This window comes from Leptodactylus fuscus, chromosome 7 (genome assembly GCF_031893055.1).
Source record: "Leptodactylus fuscus isolate aLepFus1 chromosome 7, aLepFus1.hap2, whole genome shotgun sequence".
Classification (NCBI taxonomy): Eukaryota; Metazoa; Chordata; class Amphibia; order Anura; family Leptodactylidae; genus Leptodactylus; species Leptodactylus fuscus.
The window spans coordinates 147141001-147147658 of record NC_134271.1 but is presented as its reverse complement, the minus strand read 5'-3'; the positions used below and the strand labels follow the sequence as shown (position 1 = coordinate 147147658).

General features: G+C 49.1%; 1 protein-coding gene across 1 annotated transcript in view; it reads left to right on the top strand.

The window, feature by feature from the left end:
• Positions 1–6658, top strand: part of LOC142213428 (Fc receptor-like protein 5) — a 145280-nt gene that overhangs the window by 95747 nt on the left and 42875 nt on the right. The gene's annotated exons all lie outside the window — the stretch shown is intronic.

Here is a 6658-nt window from a genome sequence, read left to right as displayed (position 1 = left end):
GCATATAGGGCAAGTTCAAGCCACAGGTCCAACTTCGACACCCAATACGTGTAGGGCGCAGAGGGGTCGGAGAGGACAGGGCTGTGGTCGGAAAGGTATTCCCGCAACATGCGCCTATACTTCTCACGCCTGGTGACACTAGGACCCTCCGTGGCGGCACTTTGGCGAGGGGGTGCCATCAAGGTGTCCCAGACCTTAGACAGTGTGCCCCTCGTTTGTGTGGACCGGTGAGAACTTGGTTGCCTACTGGAGGAACTGCCCTCCCTGCCGCCAACGTCACATGCTGGAAACATCTCCATCATATTCTGCACCAATTGCCTGTGGCAAGCATTGATGCGATTGGCCCTCCCCTCTACCGGAATAAAAGACGAGATGTTGTTTTTATACCGGGGGTCAAGGATAGCAAAGATCCAGTACTGGTTGTCCTCCATGATTTTGACAATACGCTTGTCGGTTGTAAAGCACCCCAACATGAACTCAACCATGTCTGCCACAGTGTTAGTTGGCATGACTCCTCTGGCCCCACCGGAAAGTTCAATCTCCATTTCCTCCTCATCCTCCATGTCTACCCATCCGCGCTGCAACAATGGGACGATTCGAAGTTGCCCGGAAGCCTCCTGTATCACCATCACATCATCGGACAACTCTTCTTCCTCCTCCTCCTCCTCCTCCTCCTCCATTAAACGCAGTGAAGCGGACAGATGTGTGGACCTACTCTCCAGCTGTGACGGATCGGATGCTATCCCTAACTCCTCTGTGTGATCTGAGTTATCCCTGATGTCAATCAGGGATTCTCTCAGAACACACAAGAGCGGGATTGTAAGGCTCACCATCGCATCCTCAGAGCTCACCCTCCTTGTGGACTCCTCAAAGACCCGTAGGATGTCACAAAGGTCTCTCATCCATGGCCACTCATGGATGTGAAACTGAGGCAGCTGACTTTGTGGCACCCTAGGGTTTTGTAGCTGGTATTCCATCAAAGGTCTCTGCTGCTCAACCACTCTATTCAACATCTGAAACGTTGAGTTCCAGCGTGTGGGGACGTCGCACAAAAGCCGGTGTTGTGGCACATGCAGGCGTTGCTGGAGAGATTTTAAGCTAGCAGCGGCTACTGTCGACTTGCGAAAGTGGGCGCACATGCGCCGCACTTTCACCAGTAGCTCTGGAACATTGGGGTAGCTCTTTAGGAAACGTTGCACCACTAGGTTGAAGACGTGGGCCAGGCATGGAACATGTTGGAGTCCGGCAAGCTCCAGAGCTGCTACCAGGTTCCGGCCGTTATCACAAACGACCATGCCTGGGCCCAGGTGCAGCGGCTCAAACCATATTGCCGTCTCATCGAGGAGGGCATCCCTCACCTCGGAGGCAGTGTGCTGTCTGTCCCCCAAGCTGATCAGCTTCAGCACAGCCTGCTGACGTCTACCAACGCCAGTGCTGCAACGTTTCCAACTCGTAGCTGGGGTCAATCTAACAGCGGAGGAGGAGGCGGTGGCGGAGGAGGAGGCGGTGGCGGAGGAGGAGGCGGTAGAGGAGGAGGAGGAGGGGGGTGTTCTTCTCGTGTCCCTGCCAGGAATGTTAGGCGGGGAGACGAGGTACACCGGGCCAGTTTGGGAAGCAGTCCCAGCCTCAACTACATTCACCCAGTGTGCCGTCAGTGAAATGTAGCGTCCCTGTCCGCATGCACTTGTCCACGCGTCGGTGGTCAAGTGGACCTTTGTGCAAAGCGCGGAACTAAGGGCCCGCCTGATGTTGAGTGACACGTGCTGGTGCAAGGCGGGGACGGCACACCGGGAGAAGTAGTGACGGCTAGGGACGGCATAGCGAGGTGCCGCAGTTGCCATCAGGTCCAGGAAGGCGGGAGTTTCAACAAGCCGGAACGCCAACATCTCCTGGGCCAGCAGTTTAGCGATGTTGGCGTTCAAGGCTTGCGCGTGTGGGTGGTTAGCAGTGTATTTCTGCCGCCGCTCCAATGTCTGAGAGATGGTGGGTTGTTGTAAAGAAACGCCTGATGGTGCCTTTGATGGTGCAGGAGAAGGAGATAAGACAGGACCAGGGGAGGATGAGGTAGAAGTCAACAAAGTGGCGGAGGCAGATGAAGTGGTGTCCTGGCTCGTCCTCTGGAGTGCATCGCCAGCACAGTCAGCAGTGGCAGTGGCAGAGGCAGAGGCAGAGGCAGAGGCAGTGGCAGTGGCGTGAACGGCAGGCGGCCTTTGTCCTGCCGTTGCTGCCTGCCACTGATTCCAGTGCTTGGATTCCAAATGACGGCGCATTGAAGTGGTGGACAGGTTGCTCTTCTCAGAGCCCCTAATCAATTTCGAGAGGCAAATTGTGCAGACAACACTATATCTGTCCTCGGCGCATTCCTTGAAAAAACTCCACACCTTCGAGAAACGTGCCCTCGAGGTGGGAGTTTTTCGGGGCTGGGTACGAACTGGAACATCTTGGGAGATTCCGGGTGTGGCCTGGCTTCGCCTAAGCTGCTGACCTCTGCCTCTGCCTCTAGCTACCCTTTTTGGTGCTGCACCTGCCTCAACATCCACACTACTTTCCCCGCTTGACATCCCCCCTGTCCAGGTCGGGTCAGTGTCCTCATCATCCACCACTTCCTCTTCCAACTCCTGTCTCATCTCCTCCTCCCGCACAATGCGCCGGTCAACTGGATGCCCTGACGGCAACTGCGTCACATCATCGTCGATGAGGGTGGGTTGCTGGTCATCCACCACCAAATCGAACGGAGATGGAGGAGACTCTAGTGTTTGAGCATCTGGACACAGATGCTCCTCTGTTAGGTTCGTGGAATCGTGACGTGGAGAGGCAGGTTGAGGGACAATGAAAGGAGCGGAGAACAGCTCTGGGGAGCAGGGACAGTTTGGGTTATTGTTCTGTAAAGCTTCGGAATTTTGGGAGGAAGGAAGACAAGACTGTTGGGTAATAGGAGGAGAGGAGGCAGAGTCTGACTGGCTGCTGGACAATGTGCTGTAAGCGTTCTCTGACAGCCATTGCAAGACCTGTTCCTGGTTCTCGGGCCTACTAAGGTTTGTACCCTGCAGTTTAGTTAATGTGGCAAGCAACCCTGGCACTGTGGAGTGGCGCAATGCTTGCTGCCCCACAGGAGTAGGCACGGGACGCCCTGTGGCTTCACTGCTACCTTGCTCCCCAGAACCATTCCCCCGACCTCGCCCACGGCCTCGTCCACGTCCCTTTCCGGGAGCCTTGCGCATTTTGAATTCCTAGTTAGAAATTGGCACTGTATACCAGTAGTAAAAATTGTGGGTGCACGTAACCCCAATATATTCTTTGAATTACCAGTCAGAAACTGGCACTATATGGCAGTAGCAAGAAATGAGGGTATTTATAACCCCAATATATTCTTTGAATTCCCAGTCAGACAATGGCACTGTATACCAGTAGTAAAAATTGTGGGTGCACGTAACCCCAATATATTCTTTGAATTCCCAGTCAGACACTGGCACTATATGGCAGTAGCAAGAAATGAGGGTATTTGTATTCCCAATATATTCTTTGAATTCCCAGTCAGACAATGGCACTGTATACCAGTAGTAAAAATTGTGGGTGCACGTAACCCCAATATATTCTTTGAATTACCAGTCAGAAACTGGCACTATATGGCAGTAGCAAGAAATGAGGGTATTTGTATTCCCAATATATTCTTTGAATTCCCAGTCAGACAATGGCACTGTATACCAGTAGTAAAAATTGTGGGTGCACGTAACCCCAATATATTCTTTGAATTTCCAGTCAGACACTGGCACTATATGGCAGTAGCAAGAAATGAGGGTATTTGTATTCCCAATATATTCTTTGAATTCCCAGTCAGACAATGGCACTGTATACCAGTAGTAAAAATTGTGGGTGCACGTAACCCCAATATATTCTTTGAATTCCCAGTCAGACACTGGCACTATATGGCAGTAGCAAGAAATGAGGGTATTTGTATTCCCAATATATTCTTTGAATTCCCAGTCAGACAATGGCACTGTATACCAGTAGTAAAAATTGTGGGTGTATATAGCCCCAATTCTATTGCTAGGGGACTTGCAGGGTATTTCTGGGGTGAAGGTGGGGGGGCACACCGTTGGAACGGGTATCGGGGTATATATCGGGTATACGGGAATACACTGACAGTGTATTCCATTCAGGATCCTGGGAAAGCTGGGTTGCGGCGATTGAGCCCGTCAGTGCCACGTTACACTGACAAGCTTCTCCCTGGAATTTAGCTCTTACAAGAGCTGTTGGTTGTCTTCTCCTTCCTATCCTAGCCTGTCCCTGCCTACCCAGAATCTAAGCCCTAGCTAGCTGGACGGAAACCTCCGTCCTCGGTGAATTGCAAGCTCAGAATGACGCGAACCTGGGCGTCGCTGTTCTTTTAAATTAGAGGTCACATGTTTTCGCAGCCAATGGGTTTTGCCTACTTTTCTCAACGTCACCGGTGTCGTAGTTCCTGTCCCACCTACCCTGCGCTGTTATTGGAGCAAAAAAGGCGCCAGGGAAGGTGGGAGGGGAATCGAGTAATGGCGCACTTTACCACGCGGTGTTCGATTCGATTCGAACATGCCGAACAGCCTAATATCCGATCGAACATGAGTTCGATAGAACACTGTTCGCTCATCTCTACTAACTAGTATGTGATGAAGAATTTGGATCCAACGTATTTAATCACTTAGAGCCATAGTACCTAAAACTTTTGGAAAACTCAGATCCAGTCCGGTTCTAACTCATTCAGCTCACCATCCCTTCTTTTGACTAGGATATCTCTTCCAGCTGCATTGGGATTGATGGAAAAAAAATCACACTGATACTGCTTCGCTCCGTAATACCCGTGTCTCTGGCACTTGCCTACACTTCTACATTTCTTGTCAAATTCATGGAAGGAAAAGTTAAATAATTTTTGTAGTCTTAATAATTGTAGTCATAGTCAATCAGCGACTCCTGCTATATACATATTTGGCAGCATATCCTCAGCTGTAAGAACATTGCTGAACGATATTGTTGGATCTTGGAGATCAGATGCTGTAGAGGAGCCTGCTGGCTCCATAGACTTCATCCATTTTATATGATAGAAGACAAATAGTGCAGCAACTACTAATATACATCCAGATAATGTGAGACGGATTGTATTCTGCCGGGTATATCCAATATTGTCTGTGTGAAATGAAAAAAAAAACATTACAATTAGTTTACTTTCATATTTTCTAATTAAAACTAATAAGATAAAAATAGTTCTAGTATTACAACGTGTAAGGAACTAGGGAGATACCAACTCAATGGTTTTATACTTAATGAAATGACTAGACTGTTGGAGGTCTTAAACATCCAATGAGTTTACAATTTAATTTCTGGTGGAGTGATCTATTCGAATATATTTCATTACATATCCTTACTGTCTCTTAATGAAAGATACAAATTTAGTATGGCAAACACTAACACTACCTTCCTCTCCATGGCGCATGGTTCCCAGTGAAGTTTACTGGTGAAAGTTTATTGCAGTCAGTTCACACTAGAACGGCACAAACACAACTACCCAGTGCAGTTAACTGGTAGTTCGTATTTCAGCCCGCACACACTAATCGTATCTGTGAGATAAACTGGTACGATGTGTATTGCAGCTTATAAACTGCTGCTTTGCCCAGGCGGACGGCTGCCCTCCTGGGGCTTGTGGACCTCAACTGCAGTTTATTGCAGTCTAGGGGTTCTGTCGGTGTATATATATATATATATATATATATATATATATATATATATATATATATATATATAGACAGAACCCTAATGTGGAAGGAGAGTTGCTCTGTGTGCAGTGTCCCACTCCGCAGAAACACTGGTGGGGTCTCAAACCAGATCTACAACCCAAGCTGGGAACTTTCAACCACCATAATATCAATGGGGGTCTCAAGGGCTTTTTTGGGAATGCCATTTTCTTGGGCAAATTTATCAGATATGAAATTCCCGATGGCTCCAGAGTCTACAAATGCTTTATTGTGGACTCAACCATTCCCCAGCTTAAGAGCTACTGGAAAACAGATATGAGTACAGGGCTTTAGTGCGCCAAGTAGCCCACCCCCAATGGACACTTGGCTAGCCCGTTTTTCCAGTGGGCTCGAACATTGAGGGGCAATATGCCCTGGCTTGTTGCAACAGTAATAGATCACCCCCTAGCTTTCCTACTCCTGCTGCCACCAAAACAGGAAGCACGGGAGGTGTGCATAGGTTTCGTGGACTCCTCAACAGGCAGGGCAACAGATGACTTATGACATAACGTTATGCTCAAACCCCCGCTCCACTCTCCTTTTGGACAACTGTATATCAACACGAGTTGGCATGTTGATGTTATGGTTCTGTAGACTAATATAAAAAATAGTCTTGTAACCATGGAACCGCAAGACTGCAGGTCACTGCAGTGAGGTCCACAAGCCTCTGGGGCGGCCGTGTGTCTGAGCAAGCTGCTGTACTGCGCTAGTGTGTAAAGGGGCAACACACATACACCAGTTGATTTCACTGGAGAAGGGAGGCGGTGCAGCTCCAAATATGAACAGTGCTGCAAGGGGAATTCACTCCAGTTAACCTCACTGGGTGAATGGTGTGTGCGGCTTTAATGTGAACTAGCCGCAATGAAGGATTCACTCCAGTTAACTTCACT